Below are 16,477 nucleotides of genomic sequence, written 5' to 3' on the forward strand. Positions count from 1 at the left end.
CTAAATGTTTACACAAAAAAGATACAAAAATACATTCAAAATATGGGATACATTGAAAACATTTTAAAGTATGTAACCAATTTTGGAAAAAAAAAAAGGTTTCTATAGCAAAAGATGAAAAAGTAAAAAAGAGCCATAGGTAGGACTTTTACATCAACTTCCTTCCCCCATCCCTTCCCCAAGGCACAGGGAACATCACAGAGAAGGGGTCAGAAATAACACACGGCACAGAACTGTGGAATTCAGTCTTCACACTTGAACTTACAGCACCTGTGGTCATGTGCACAGAATCCGTACAAAAGCAAGCCAGTTAAAATTCCAGTGTGGGTGGGGGAGAGGTCCTGGAGATGCCACAGCTAGTGGAGGAGCTAGTGACAGTGGATATCTGCTGTAAGATGGAAAGTCACTTTTCCTAGAGGGTTGGACCACTCATCAACTGCCTACCCTCGAGTGGGTTGCCTGACATTGATACACTGGACAGCATTAACAACGCTCAGTGTATTATTTAAAACTCCATGGGACTCGATACTTTATTTTAAAAGAGCAATAATAAAACTATATGCTGAATACATAAATAGATAAATAAATAAATAATAAATTAACACAGAGATACTTTCACCAAATTCAAAACCAGTTAAAGATAATTAAGATCCAACATTGATGCTTGCTCGTATGCAAAGCCAAGAATTCATATAGTTTGCACAATCTGTTGATGATACAAATTAACTTCAATGACATTATAAAACGATTCAAATAGTACCCCCAAAAGCATGCATATAAAAGATTGTTTGCGTTGCTGGCAGTAACAAGATTGAAAGGCAACCTCAATGTCTCTTGAAATAGGGATGCTTAAGAATTACAGAGCATCCAGGTATGTTTAAGATATTTCCCAATAAATGTAGTAATCAAATGGGAGAAAGAAGAATAATGGAACAGAAGGGGTTAAATGGGGCAAGGATCAGAGGGCAGAGTAAAGAGGGAATAGTGGAGAGGAATATCTAACTATAAAGGCTTTAAAAAAAAAGATATCATATGGAAGCCTACTACTATAGAAACATCCTAAAAATATGCATACATAAAGAGAGTTTAAATGGGGTTTCCTTATAGGGAGACAACAATGCCTTGCTAGTGAACACAATCTAGCAAATAAGATGTTCACCACCAAGAATGGATTAGCCCTTGTAGAGTTTTTAGTGAAAGGTCCCATAGGCTCCTCAACAGTACATCCTACCACCATTGTTCTTGGTTACCCTCCAGAATTTGTCAGTAAAACCCTGTTGTGTCATAAACCATGAAGAAGTCAAACAGGTAGTGATCTTGAAGTTTTATCCCTACTGGCCAGCTTTAATGGTACATTAAGGTACTCTGCATGCTACCAGGGAAGAAATGTCATCCTTAGTCTCACCCAGCTGAGAACCCTGCATGCTAGGTATGTCCCCTGGAGCAATGGGGGTAGAAGTGTTAGGAGAGTAACCAAACACTTTCTGATTGGATTTGGGGCCCACTCCACGAGGTCTAACCCATGCCTAATACTATTATCAAGGCCAACAACCAGTGCCTGCATGCTGTTCAAGCTGAAGCCAGGCAAAATCCCAGCATGGAGGAGGTAGGTGCACTTGGAAATTAGTAGGTGGTAGAAGAGGAAGAGTTAAGCACTCTTTAAGGATGTGAACCCTAGAAGGTCGACCATGCTCTAAGTGTGGGCCTCATACCAAAAGTATTTGAGAAACACAAATTAGGCTTGATGGGTCAAAAAAAAAAAAAGGAGGAGGAGGAGGAGGAAGGAGGAGGGGGAGAAAGGGGTGGAGGAGGAGAAGAAAGAAGAAGAAGAAGAAGAAGAAGAAGAAGAAGAAGAAGAAGAGGAGGAGGAGGAGGAGGAGGAGGAGGAGGAGGAGGAGGAGGAGGAGGAGGAGGAGGAGGAGGAGGAGGAGGAGGAGGAAGAAGAAGAAGAAGAAGAAGAAGAAGAAGAAGAAGAAGAAGAAGAAGAAGAAGAAGAAGAAGACGAAGAAGAAGAAGAAGAAGAGAAGGAAAAGGAGCAGCAGCAGCAGCAGCAGTGGCAGCAGCTTCCAGAAACCTTCATGGGTAGAGAGATGGAGTGGATCTTAGAAGAGTTGAGATGGTAAATCTGATCAAAATACATTGTACAAGATTCTTAAAGAATTAATAAATATTTTTAAAGGAAGGATGAAATAGTATTACAAGTATAAACATGTGATTTTCATAAAATTATTTTATGTGTGAAATAAAAGTTGCATACCAGTCAATAGAGAGTGACTGTATACATGTATATTTTCACTTTATACATACTTGTTGGAAAGGAGGGATGTATATTTTGTTTGTATTTGTTCCATATAACCCTTGGTTTGAAAGTTTTAAAATTGTGTGTGTATATGTGTGTGCACGCGTGTGTGCCACATGTATGCAAGGACTCAAACAAGTCCAAAAGCAAATGTTAGATCATCTGGAGTTAGAGATACAGGTGGTTGTGAATCACCTGCCATGGGTGCTAAGAACTGAATTTGAGTCCTCTGAAATAACCGTGGAGTTCTAACCACTGAGCTGTCTCTCCAGCCCGCTTGCTCTGAGTGTTTGCATTGAGCACGCATTCATACATGCTATATGCAGCTGTAAACATAAAATAAAACGAATAAAAGCTTCCACATGGTCGATGCGGTTCCATGTCTCTGTGACTCTTCTCTCCAACTCTTACGGTCAAACTCAGAAGGGGAAAAATTAGCTTAAGGTAGAATATACAATCCAAACCACATATTCTTTAGATCAAACTATACAGTTGTTTCTTTTGTAAAGCTCCAAAATGTGGATGCCATGATCATCAAGGATACATCAGGTGAAATGCTGGAAGCAACATCTGCATAAGAGACATGTGGGAGAGTCAAGTGGGGTGGGAGGAGCCAGGGACCATCCAGCTTCGAATGAAAATATGGCGGTTCATGTAGTCCATGTTGAGGATCCATTAACCTGACTCCAAGACTTCACTGGGTGGCAACGGAATGAGTTCAACAATGGCAACACATTCCTTGTGCATTATAAAGACAAGACAAAGTGGGAGACAAACGCAGGTTCTACCAAACAAGGTATAAAGAAGCCTGGGAGCAAAACAGAAGTCAAGAGGTAAGACTACGTAAACATCTAGAGTGGAGGTTGGAGGGATGGCTCAGCAGCCAAGGGCATATACTTCTCTTGCAGAGGGTCAAGCTGATTCCAGCAACCACTTGGACAATTAATTGACAACTGCCTGGAACTCCAGTTCCATGGAATCCATTGCCCTTCCCTGGCCTTTGCAGGCATCTGGATTGTCCCTGAAAGATGCAAGAAGCAGGTGAGCTCCGATAGAGGGAGGGTGCAGAGCAGCTACTATACTGACTGCATTGAATTTCTTGCATGCATGTGCACACACACATACACACACACACATACACACAAACACACACACACCTGTTTTTAAAAATATAGAGGAAATATTTGACAACCAATGGGCAAATAATGGACCCACAGGACATACTTTTGAAGCTTGCATTTGAATTCTATAAGAAGACCAATGGGGAAGGGGCAAAGCCTAGAAAATGAAGTTTTCCATCCATCTGCAGTTAAGCAAATTAGAAAACCAGAAGTCATATTTCCTATTTCTCTTCATTCTCCATCATTTTGAGAGGAAAAAAAAAATACATCATCAATTCAACTTTCAAAGTATCTCTCAAATCTCATCGCCTTCGACTGAGTTTCAACAGCAACGTCCTGAACATGTCTCACAGGGAAGCCACAGCGATCTGACGCGTCACAAAGTCGCTCCTGTTCTGAACACCTGTCTACATGGCAGCTAGGAGATCTCTAAAGCTGCTCATTCTCTATTGTGAGTGTACACCTCTCCCATGCTGTTTAAGGGGACGATCACATCATGACCTTGAGGACAGAAGTTCTTGTCATGAAGTGCCTTCGCTTTTCCAGCTTCCATCCAGGCCTCTCCTGTTCGCTAAGCTAACTTTTCTTCCTCTTTCTCCCTACATCTGTACTCAATATTCATCTCACACCCAATTTCTTCCACATTGATTCTTCTCAGCAATCATGCCTCAACTGAAATGGCAGCTGCCAATCAATGCTTCCTCGACCACACTGTCCCTATTTTGATCTCAGGTAGTAATCACAAAACTGTTTAATTACCTACTATTTTGACCTATTATAGATATCCCAAGGCAGGTAATATGTCTGCCTCATTCACTACTGCACTTCAGTGTCCAGCCTTAACATATCATGGTTGTCCAAAAGTGAATGAATTGGTAAACACACTTGCATAATTGGGTCCAGAAATACTTTGAAAGGATGAAAATACCTATTGAAGTGAATATTAATAGGAATAACTATTGATTTGGCTATTTAAAGACAGAAACCATGTTACAGGGCTAGATGTAAGGCCCTCAAGGGAGGTAGAATGGCTTCCCAAACAATACAGTGGGGTTGCAATGTATCTTTCCACCATGTCTGTTCTACTACTAAAATGGTCTTAACAATAACTTGTAAATGCAGCCACTAAGAATAGCACTTAATCAATACCAAATAAACTCACGACAGATTTATGTGTTCATTAAGAAATACAATGATTGGGTCAATGTGATCTTTTCTTCCTTGTTCAGAAGTACAGTGCTTTCAATCTAAGGCTTCATGAATGTTGGACAAATTCCCCACCAAGTTTTATGCAGTGTCCTTTTTCCATTTTAGTTAAGTATAGTTTTCCTAGATTACCAGGACGGCTTCAGCTTACTCTCTACTCTAAGCAAACCTTGAGCTTGTGATCTTTCCTGCCTCAGCCACCCAAGTACATGAGATCTGCTGTCTTGACCACCAGATCCAGCTAATATCCCTTTATCCCTGGATGCCTTGAGCTTCACTCTTTGGCATCTAACACTAGCTTATTTGGTTAATGCTTTGGTCTGGAGTCTCCGTGGTACCACAAAAAGGTTGATCTATTCAGCTGAGATCTTGTGAGAAACACAAATTCAAAATATTGATCTCTTATTGAGGTAGTTAGATGGTAGAAGGTGAGCTAGGAAAAATAGTAATGATAAAGATATGGGAATATAGCTAAAATGTATATAGATGTAGATATATAGGTATGATATAGATAGTGTTCTAATTGGGGTTACTATAGCTGTGATGAGACTCCATAAGAAAGAAACTTGGAGAAGAAAGGGGTTTATTCAGCTTACTCTTCCACATCACAGTTCATCATCAAGGGAAGTCAGGACAGGAACTCTAAGAAGGGCAGGATACTGGAGGCAGGAGCTGACACAAAGTCTATGGAGGAGTACTGCTTACTAGATTGTTCATTATGTCTTGCTCAGCCTGCTTTCTTATAGAACCCAGGACAACTAGCCCAGAGATGGCACCATCCACAGTGGCCTGGTCTTCTTTTCATCAATCATTAATTAATAAAATGCCCTACAGGCTTACCTATAGCCCTATCTTATGGAGGCATTTTCACAATTAAGGTCCCCTCCTCTCAGATGACTTTAGTTTGTGTCAAGTTGAAATAAAACTATCTATCACAGATGGATAAAGAGATTGGTGATAATAAATTCAGAGAAATGTTTGAAATGGAGAGGCATGGAATGCTGGGATAGCAATTCTAAGATGGTTTCTAAAATTACTACCTCATCTTCTGCCTGTGTTCACACCTTGTGAACTGTGACTATCACAGAATTTCCTTCTGTGATTAGGTTACATTACATTCTATTACATGATTGACTTTAAAGGGGGAAATATTCAGGCCTGTATCAACAAGTCATGTTAGCCTTTGAAAAACAGAGCTACAGCTAGGCAGTGGAGTGCATGCCTTTAGTCCCGGCACTTTGGAAGCAAGGGCCATAGAATCCCTGTGAGTTGTGGTCCAGTCTGGTCTGCATAGTGAGTCCCAGGATAGCCAGGACTGTTACACAGAGAAATCCTGTCTCAAAACTCCCTCCCCATCAAATAACAACAACAACAAAACAAACAAACAAAAAAAACATAGTTACATGCTTTCACTATAGTCAGAAGAACAACGAGGAGATCCAATATATAAGAAAGATTCCACAAACATGCTGTTTCTGTAACAGATCCTTAGGTATTTATAAAGCACAGTGACTCCAGACTGGCACAGAGAACCCCCTTTGACATATGCTGTGGCTTCATCGTGCTGGAGCTTCAGCCTCTGTTTGCTGTGTGTCCCGTGGTCCCGTAGCAATCCTGGTAAGCAGGGATTTCTCTAAGCATTAGGAGAATGCTAAGAGCAGTCATGAAGTCAGGCTTCAGATGCCTACTGAACTTCATGCAGTATGCTAGATCTTCACAAATGTCATAGATGACAAAGCAGGGTATCTATTTAATGCAGGACAATTTCAGAGCAGTTGTCACCCCTGGGGAAAGTCTGTAAGAACTTCAAGAGCAGACCTAAACAGTCTACCAATCTTTAATGGGTGGTGTCCTAAAGCCTTGTTTCCATTTAAAGTAAAAGTAGACCAGTTGGCCTGGATGAGATCAGTATAAAGAAGCCAAGAGATTTCCAGTAAGTGCATGGCTTGAGAGTTTGGGTGAAATCCAAGCCCCAAATGCTTTTATCAAAGTCATCTAAAGAAAGCAGGGGGAAAAAATGAGATTATAACTAAGAAAGGTCGAATCTAATCAATATATCCTCATCTGGACAAATATGTTAAATGAAAGAATGGCTTGAATAGAGCTTTAAGGGGTTTAGCAGAGTAGAGATCTAGATTTTTGCCAGTGCTAATCTAATGCTGCCTGATAGATCACCAGAGAGGAATTAGCCATGATGCCAAACGTCAACTCTTCCCCTGATCATTGGAATCTCTCTTAATAATATCTTGGGTCCTTTCCTTCTAATTCCATGTATATGTGTAGTCTTCCAACTGCTAATAAGACTTTGGCATCAGAACTTAGTATCCAGATTCCAGACAAATGATTAAATTGGAAATCTTACGTAAGCATCAGTCTTTTATAAACTTGAATGATAGTTCATCTCTGAGAAGCTGAACTCTCACTTAGGAAAAATTCCTACAAGATGGTAATATCTTGGCTTAGTCATTTTCCAGGAATTGGTGCATCTACTTAGAACAACATAAAGTCAAGAACTAGGTTATGAGGAAATGGATACCACACTCACACATTGCTATCTTAGGGACTCTTTGAGGAGACAGCTCTGTGATGTCTTTGTTATTGTGCTAATGGTCAATCTCATTAAGACAAGGAAGGTGAAAGGGATGAGGAAGGTAAGAGTTAAGGGATAGACAGACAGGGCAGAAGTGTGGTGGTTTGAATATGCTTGGCCCATGGAAGGGGTACCACTAGGAGGTGTTGGAGGAAGTCCATCACAGAGGGGGTGGGTTTTGAAGTCCTCTGCTGAAGCTCCACTCAGTGCAGGAGAGACCCTCTTTCTAGCTACCTACAGAAGACAGTCTTTTCCTGGCTGCCTTTGGATCAAGATATAGAACTCTTGGCTCCTCTAGTGCCATGTCTGCTTGCGCGCTGCCATGCTTCCCTCCATGATGATAATGGACTGAAGTTCTGAACCTGTAAGCCATCCCCAATGAAATGTTTCCTTTTATAACAGTTGTCTAGGTCATGAAGAAATAAAACCTTAACTATATAGATGGACATGGTGAAAGCATTTCACATGTGTATGTAGTAATGTCACAGTGAAACCCACACATCAGTACGACTGCTCTGCATTTGTAATTATAGTTTAAAATCCATAAGAGACAATGCTTTGAAAGTAGGATTAGCAGTAAATAATGAGCCATGATTGAATTTATTTTCTGGACTTTACTTCTTTCCTCCAATTGATTTTATGTACCAGCTTTTTATAAGTTATTTTTACTTCTTTTTTTTTTTTCTTGGTTGCTAAAGAACTGGAGTTTCACATCCTTGCATTTGCATTGAGAAAATGTAAATCTACCTCCATGGAGCAGACAGTTGAGGCTCTGGGGTGCCTCTGAGGTGTGCTCTTCTTATGGTAAAGGCTTGATGCTGCGGATTATCTGCATCAGATGCAGTTATGCTGATTTCCATGGCAGGAAGTGAAGGTGTCTCTCACTGCTTTGGGGTCTTGCCTCAGTTACCCAAGATGAATCATCTGACTGTCACATAGGCTTCCTGAATTCAGCATTTAGTAGATACCCATGAATCTAATATATAAACGATGGCCAGTGGAACTTGGAAAACAACTCAGTTTTCAAGAAAAATAGGATTTTATTAGTTACTTAGCTTTAATTTCGAAAGTCTCTATAGCCAGACGACTTTCAAATTTACAATCTTCCCATCTTTATCTCCTGATAAGCAAGCTGGGGTTACATCTATGTGCTACCATGTTCCCATTTTGCTGTGTGCTTTTTACCACAATTAGAAACAAAGTGTTTTAGACTAGTGTGGTGACACCTTTAATGTAATCCAAGAATTTGGGAGGCAGAGGCAAGAGGATGGTAAGTTTGAGGCCAGCCTGGGCTACATCAGGAGTTTATCTCAAAATGAAAACAAAATTGTTTTCACGGGCTGGAGAGGTGGCTCAGTAGTTAAGAGCACTGTCTGCTCTTCCAGAGGTCCTGAGTTCAATTCCCAGCAACCACATGGTGACTCACAACCATCTGTAATGGGATCTGATGCACTCTTCTGGTGTGTGTATGAAGACAGCTACAATGTAGTAATATAAATAAAAACAAATCATAAAAAAATTATTTTCACACGACATAACCTTGCTCATTTAAAACATAGTTACTTGTGCTCAATGTGCTCATGGTGAAAGTGATTACTAACCCATCTCTTCCATCTTGCAAGACAGAATTAGGTACCCGTGTAACAACAGCTCCTTACCCCTTTCTCCTGACCGTCAGCAAACACCTCTCTAGTTTCCATTTCTTTCTATTTGACCTCTCTACATATCTCACGTATTAGCAGAATCATACATATTGTGCTTCTTCTGACTGGCTTACACCATGCTTTTAATGATAACTCGACTTCCCCAATTGTATGTATCTTTTTATCGGTGATAAGATACTGTTACCACATCATCCAGATTCTAGTTAACCTTTGCTTTGATATGTCAGTCAGCACGCTGAGTATCCTACATGGAATCTCAGTTCCCTGTCACCGCAGTTTTATGCTTACTGCTTCATAAGTAAGGACCCAGGCCAAGCAACTATCCCAATGCCACAGAAGGAGTGAGTATTAAAGTTTTTGTTCACGCTCAGGTGGTCAGACCTCTTAACCAATAGACCACACTGCCTCTTATCTACATTGGTAATTTGCAGAGTGTAAAGGCAGTCTCTCCCAAGGTGGCCAGGTATTCTTCAGACGAGAACTCTGGTTAAGTGACTTCCAGTTTCACAATATCTTCAAAACATTCATTCTAAGAACATACACAGGCTGACGCGTGTTTCTTCAAGATGATTTGACGCAGTTAGTGTGATAGATGCTCTGGCCCCTCCCTCTGTCTTGAGTCACCAGCATTTTCCAGGGACAGTTCATAGGTGCCTGCTGGCTTCTCTCTCAGCTGTCCTGCCTGAGTCTTGCATGAGCACAGAATACTGTCCGCTTACCTAGCCAGCGTGCCAGGCATCTGAGAATACATGTGGGGGAATGTTATCATCTCAGGGATGGGGAAGAGAGGTGAATATCACACCTGCCCTGGGCACTGCCCCTCCCTTTGCATCCCTCTACCCATTCCTGTCCCTGTTGCCCCTATTTGTGTTACACCAGGATAACTCGATATGCTTCTTTCTCGCTCATTTCCCCTTTGTCTCAAGGCCACCAGGGATCCGAAACGAAGTCAATCAACAAATGTGACCATGGAATTGCAAAGGCAGATACTCCTTACTTTATGATTTCGAACAGAAGTGTATCCTCAGAGCAGATGTGTGTTTGGAGAATCTTGGGAGACACCATCTTGACAGTGAGGCCTTGGATAAACAGGACTCTGAGGTAAACTCCTAACCCGCCATAGCATGGAAGCACTAGATGCAAAAGGAACTTGCTAGCCTCGTTCAACAGTCCCTCCCCACCCCCACCCCCACCCCCAGTAAACGCAGCAGACACCAAGTCATTTTAAACAACAAACAGCATAAATTAAATTTGAACTGCAGCGTACATGTCATTGTTGGCTCTTTGCAGAATAAATGTGATACAAGCTGAGCAGATCTAAAAGGCAAGTCATTTCCTCTGTTTCTGGGAAAGCCACCTGTAGGTCTCTGTTTACAGGTCTTCAACATCACCCTTGGAGCACCGTCAGGGGCACACAATGGTTCGGCATGGCTTTCCCATTTATACCGCTATTGAGATAAATGAGGCATTCATGGGAAATAAAACAGTAAATGCATGTTACACGTCGGTTCATAAAAGAAGCACGGCTATTCATCCAAAAGAGAAATACCCACATTGAACTCATTAGAGAAATTATGAAAACACCATTTTGTCACAGTCCTACGCAGCTGGGTCTAGTCGAGGTGAGTGGAAGTTAATCAGTCATAAGCAATCAAGAAAATGCCCCGTGGGCTATTTCCTCATAGCCAGCAGCAGCCTACAGTGCCCATACAGAAACCAGGCAGACAGTCCTCAGAGGTGCTAGGGTAGACAAGGCGGGACTTCACTGGCCTCGGAGTCCTTCAGTCTAAAGGAGATGGCCTGTCCGTGAAGACTCACACAGGAAACTCAAGGGTGAAAAGCAGAGACTTAAACCTAATCCAAAACAAAGGATTCCACAGCAACTGTTGGTACTTTCAGTTCCTCAGGGAAATGTGGTTTGGGAGGAAAGACGCACAACACGAAAGGAGAAAGTCAGAATTAGTCTAGGGGATGTTTCTAAGTGATAAAGACATTGCTGTTTTTAAATCAAAGTTGGCTGGAAAATTACCAGACGATCATGGGCACTGATAAATGTCCCTTCGGTGTGCCCTCCATGGCAACTATGGAAGAAAAAGTAATAGGGGAAGGGGGAGAAACCACATGATGAGACTGAGATGAGACTAAAATGAACGCTTGTCTTCCATTTCACAGAAAGAAGGAAGCTTTGAGAGAAGGGACGTGGGGACTTTCTTCATTTAGTCTGGCCGCTTTCCATCTACAGAATGCCATCCCAAAGATTCATTCTGATCGTCTGCTGTCTCATCTGTCGCTAGGTGGGTCTGTGGTGGCTGTGTCTAGAATGGAAGATTCTAGAGGATGAGAGTATGAATTATTCATAGATAATGCAGTTGTATTTGTGGGGCAAAAGGAGAAACAAGCCTCTTTGTGCTGACTGGAGGAGTGGCAGGCAGTTTGCCGTGTTGCCTGTGGTGTTATTGGCAGCATCTCGAGGAGCCTGCTTAAGGCTATCCTATGACGTCACGGGTAGGCATGGTACCCTCTGCCAGTATGGAAGACATCTGGAGGTATTTACCAATCAGTGCATGTTGAATCTGGCCTGTTGGTGAAGTCCAGCAGAACACTACAGAGCACTGTCATTAGGAGAATAAATGTAAGTAAATATAAAATATATGCCAGGGCATCTTTTAATATCCACATATTAAAATGTTGACCTTTTAAAAGAATCAATTCAAAAGTGGTCAAATATTATGTAGATTATGTGGCAAATGACTGAACCTTTGTAGGATATAAAAGTATTGTTTCAGCTTAGTGCTTTGTGTGCACATAGTATATAAAACTTTGGATGAATAAATGTTTTTCTCAGTGAGCTCATACTCTGTTTGTATAGGGATATCAATTACTTTTACAGAGAGTGGTAATTAAACATATAAAACTCACCTATGAGTCAGTATGTCTTTATATACAATTATGTCTAATACAGAAGGTATGCACATATCCATCGTTACTTTGAAATATCCTTAAACATGTCTGTTTCAATAACAGTTGTATGTAGAAATATGTAAAAGGTATACAGCTCCCTCTGACCTGTGTAAGAATTATACACATGCACACATGTTCATCTGTTAGTTACTTTTCTTCATGCTCTGACCAAATACTTAAAAAGTCAGCTCACAGTTTGAGAGTGCAGCCCATCTCTGCAGGGGAAAGTGGTAGCAGGAACGGGAGCTATTGTGTGCATTGATACTGCAGCCAGGAAGCAGGAAGAGGTATGGCTACCCTGTGCTCCACTTACTTTATTCCTTTTGATTCCATCTGGGATTCCAGGCTACCTCAGAATGGTGTCTCTACTCAGAGTGAGCCTTCCACCTTAGTGAGAACCAGACCCCCGGCCCTGGAAACGCTCTTACAGACGCACCCAGGTTTCTCTCCTGGGCAATGCTAAACCCCATCAAGACTAAGCACCCCAATCTGGGTCTTTCTCTTTCTCACTTCATGCAAAAACCATCACCATATCTACGCTCTCACAGTCTGGGCTCACTGAGCAAGAAGGGTCTCCTTCTCATTTGGGGAAGACCATGCATATGCAAATGGATGTATAATCAGCTTTTGGTGCCTCTAAAAGCTACTCAGTATGATCATATTGCTGAGTTTCTTTTTTCTTTTTTTTTTTTTTTTTGATAGTTCTAGGAGATTTTTTTTTTAAGGTATCTTCCTCATTTACATTTCCAATGCTATCCCAAAAGTCCCCCATACCCTCCCTCCCACTCCCCTACCCACCTACTCCCACCTTTTGGCCCTGGCGTTCCCCTATACTGGGGCATATAAAGATTGCAAGTCCAATGGGCCTCTCTTTCCAGTGATGGCCGACTAGGCCATCTTTTGATACATATGCAGCTAGAGTCAAGAGCTCCGGGGTACTGGTTAGTTCATAATGTTGTTCCACCTATAGGGTTGCAGATCCCTTTAGCTCCTTGGGTAATTTCTCTAGCTCCTCCATTGGGGGCCCTGTGATCCATCTAATAGCTGACTGTGAACATCCACTTCTGTGTTTGCTAGGCCCCGGCATAGTATCACAAGAAACAACTATATCGGGGTCCTTTCAGCAAAATCTTGCTAGTGTATGCAATGGTGTCAGCGTTTGGAAGCTGATTATGGGATGGATCCCCGGATATGGCAGTCTCTAGAGTTTCTTTTGGCTCTCAGTTTTGAAGGTTACAGCCCAGGCTGGTTAAATCATTGCTTCCTCGCCTGTGGTGAGGCAGGTAATCATAACATGAGCTTGTAGAGGTGAGTTTCTGCTCCTAGTTACTGTGTGGTTTGCTGAGACATTTTCTGAAAGGAGAACAGAAATGTCCTGCAGAAGAAAGGATTCAAATGTGCCAGTGAGCTCATTTTCATAGATAATTATGAAGATAATGTTGCATAATCTGCTCCAAGAATCAAATCATCACTATTTGAATTCATCTTTGGCACCTGTCTTACTATTATAAACACAGAATAAAGACACACACACACACATACACACATACTCACACACTCACACACTCACACACACACATTCTTGCCACCACTCTTGTCTCAGAACACTCTCTGTGGTTCAGTACAGTTCACTGCAGGCACTGTCAGAGGAGGAAGCAGCTGTGCTGAGCTCTGTGTCTTTGTCAAAGGTTGTCACCTCCTCTATGGTCAGAACGCCACTGGGCCTGTGACCTCAGACAATTCACTGAAGTAATTGCCTACCACTTCAGCTCTCCACAGAGTTCTGTTTCCTTGGCCTGCTTCTTGATGAATCTTTAATGTTTCTTCGCCTCAAAGTTAGTAAGGCAATAAAAGTTGAATTTCTCAGCATGAGCCTCCACTAAGCGTGTCTGCTGTGACTAGCCAAGGGGCTGGTCCCATCAATAGTTTCAGCTTTGCTCATGGATTGAGGGTTCTGAATCCTGAAAATGCAGTTGCTACTTTCTTGCCTCGGGAGAGGGCTGGGCTGTGTGGTTTGTGTTCTGGTTTTTTCCAACTTCAGCCATTTTCCAAGACTAAAGTGTTCAAAAAATGTCAGCTTCTGAAAACCATATTTTTAATTGCACGTTGATTCTGAGGATGGCATTTTGTTTTTTTTAGCAAAACAAGCACATTCAAATACAAGTTATTTTTTAGCCCCAGTTTCTGCCAAGAAGTTCATGAAGTGTTTACTTTCATGCCAAAATAACTCTGGCTAACACCAAATGGATAGTACACTGGTTTCATATCACAAGAAGACATGTATGAGGTATTTAGACTGCTGGACAGAATTTGGATAGCACACAAGTCCCAGAAAGTCTTTAAACAAGGATCGATGGATACCTTCCCCCTTTCCTTGGTCCCTTCTGCCCCCCAAGATAAAAGAAGTCAGTTAAGGGGATCACAGCCAGAATAAGGCAGTGTGCTCTTGACTCTCTATTTCTTTGGGCATGGTCTGAGTGTGCCTCTGGTTTCTGCGGAATTCTCGAGTTGCCAGACAACGGGGACATTAGCCCTTTCATTTGGTCCCATCTGCACCATCTCTAACTGAGGACAATGAGATGCGCCACTGCTCCATGTTTTCTGCCATTAGTCCCTGTCATTTGCCCATAAACCTCTTCCTGATGGACATGTGACATCCTATTCTTTTCATTTATTTCATCTATGGCCCTCACTTTCTGCCAACTTTGTTGTCATATGACTGAATAGCCATCTCTTGTGTCGTTCTCACATACACTATTGTGACTACTCTCTGTGATCATTGCCTGACCAGCTCTACAAATCCCCAGAAACTAGCAAAAGACAAAACTCACCTTAGGTTTTCAACATACATCTGTTTGAGTGGAGTGAGCTGAATTCAAGATATATGCTTTTCTCATTGCTGTTATAGATATGTGACAGCCACAACCTGAGGGAGAAATGATTTGTTTCAGCTCATAACTTCAGAGGCTTCTAGCAATCTACTGGGAAGGGCACAGTGAAACAACTCACACTGTGGAAGACAGAATTCAAAGAGAAGTGGAATCCATTTGGGACTAGAGCAAGATACAGCCCAAAGGACGTAGCCCCTGGACACCTAGTTCCTAAAGAGTCAGTACCTCTTACATTTCAGCACAGTCAGTAATACTACCATGTTATGAATGTATCAAGGATTAATGAGGCCAGAACCTTCATGATCAAATGGTTGCAGAGGCATGCTTACCCAGTCGCCATGGTGATTAGGTTCTTGATGCAGTCAAGTTGCCACAGACATCAACCATCCCAGGAAGGTGACTCGAGAGGAACTTCTTTCTTCAAAGCAGTCCAACAACTTGTGGGTGACAATTTCATCTTCAAACCAGAAAACAGTAGTAACGGGGAACACGGTCCTGTCTCTTACACACAGGGGAACACATGCGGCCAAATAGCACAACACCAACTAGCGTGTAGGAGAGCAGAAAACAAAAGAAAACAAGATACAGAGCTCAGGGGGTTGAGGCAGGAGCGTCACAGCTGTGAGTGCAGCCTGGACTACACAGTAAGTTTGAGGCAAGCCTGGGCTATATATAGTCAGACCCTGTCAATCAATCAATCAATCAATCAATCAATCAATGTACAAGCCTAGGCTATGTAGTAGGACCCAGTAAGTAAATAATAAATAAATAAATAAATAAATAAATAAATAAATAAATAAATGTTCTTAAAAGGGAGAAAAATCAGGAAGGAATTGGGGAAAGCAATCATTTAAACATCAATGAAAGGCAAACATCACTTGCGTAATGATACTTACACCAGGGTAAGCTGCTGCCTTCCTTAATTGGCCTTCAGTTTTCACAAGAGGCTCTGTCGCACAAGATGCCAGCGCAAGCCTTGGGGCATTAGACTCCTCCCTCTTACGGCAGAAACAACAGCTATCTCAGTCCATGCTGGAGCAGGCCAGGAGTGAGTTTGGTTGTTCATCTCCTCTATGTTCTTGGCGGTCTTTTTCTGCATGTATCTGAAGTACATTTTCTATCACACATTTTCTGTGACATGGCAACTTCTGTTCTCTTCCACTGTGCTGCTGTCCTTGTAATCGGTTTTATTTCACATGGACCAATTGGAACACTCAGTTCTCTCTCCCTTTTTTTTACAAAAATGTATTACATTGTTTGTATGTGTGTACAAGTATATTTGCATGTGTGCTTGTGCATCTTTGTGTGTGCATACACATACACATATGCATGTATGTGTACATACACACAGAGTGGGGGGGGGAAGTGTGTGAGTGTGTGTGTGCATGTATATGTGTGTTCATACATATAGGGTGAGGGAGTATGTGAGTGTGTGTATGTATGTGTGCATGTGTGTATGTGTATGAGTGTGTGCATGGATGTATATATGCATGTGTGTGAGTGTGTGCATGCATGTGTGTGTGCATGTGTACGAGTATGTGCATGCACACACAGGAGTGGGAATGTGTGCATCCCATGGTTGCCAGCCCTATAGTGTCCATGACATGAGGAGGTCAGGAGTCTGTTTTCTCCTTCCATGTGGGTCTGAGGAATTCAGTTCAGGTCATCAAGCTTGACAGCCTTTGAGCCTTTGCCTGCTGAGCCATTTCACCAGCTCCACTCAATATTCTCTAGACCTCATTTTG

The 16,477-nt window shown here is 42.0% G+C and overlaps 1 long non-coding RNA gene across 5 annotated transcripts in view; it reads right to left on the minus strand.

Annotated features, from left to right (window-relative positions):
- Positions 1-16,019, minus strand: part of Gm32555 — a 28,369-nt gene extending 12,350 nt beyond the window's left edge. The window contains exons 1-4 of one of the 5 annotated variants that reach the window (XR_873301.1): positions 15,629-16,019; positions 15,062-15,277; positions 14,673-14,767; positions 2,010-3,320 (exon numbers count right to left, since the gene is read on the minus strand). This is a non-coding gene — a long non-coding RNA (predicted gene, 32555). Of the gene's footprint in view, positions 1-2,009; positions 3,321-8,236; positions 11,493-12,985; positions 13,217-14,672; positions 14,768-15,061; positions 15,278-15,628 lie in introns of those variants that run through there. The other 4 variants (XR_382258.3, XR_382259.2, XR_873300.1 and 1 more) reach the window with 4 other exon arrangements.
- Between the last annotated feature and the right edge of the window lie 458 nt (positions 16,020-16,477).

This window comes from Mus musculus, chromosome 13 (genome assembly GCF_000001635.26).
Source record: "Mus musculus strain C57BL/6J chromosome 13, GRCm38.p6 C57BL/6J".
Classification (NCBI taxonomy): domain Eukaryota; kingdom Metazoa; phylum Chordata; class Mammalia; order Rodentia; family Muridae; genus Mus; species Mus musculus.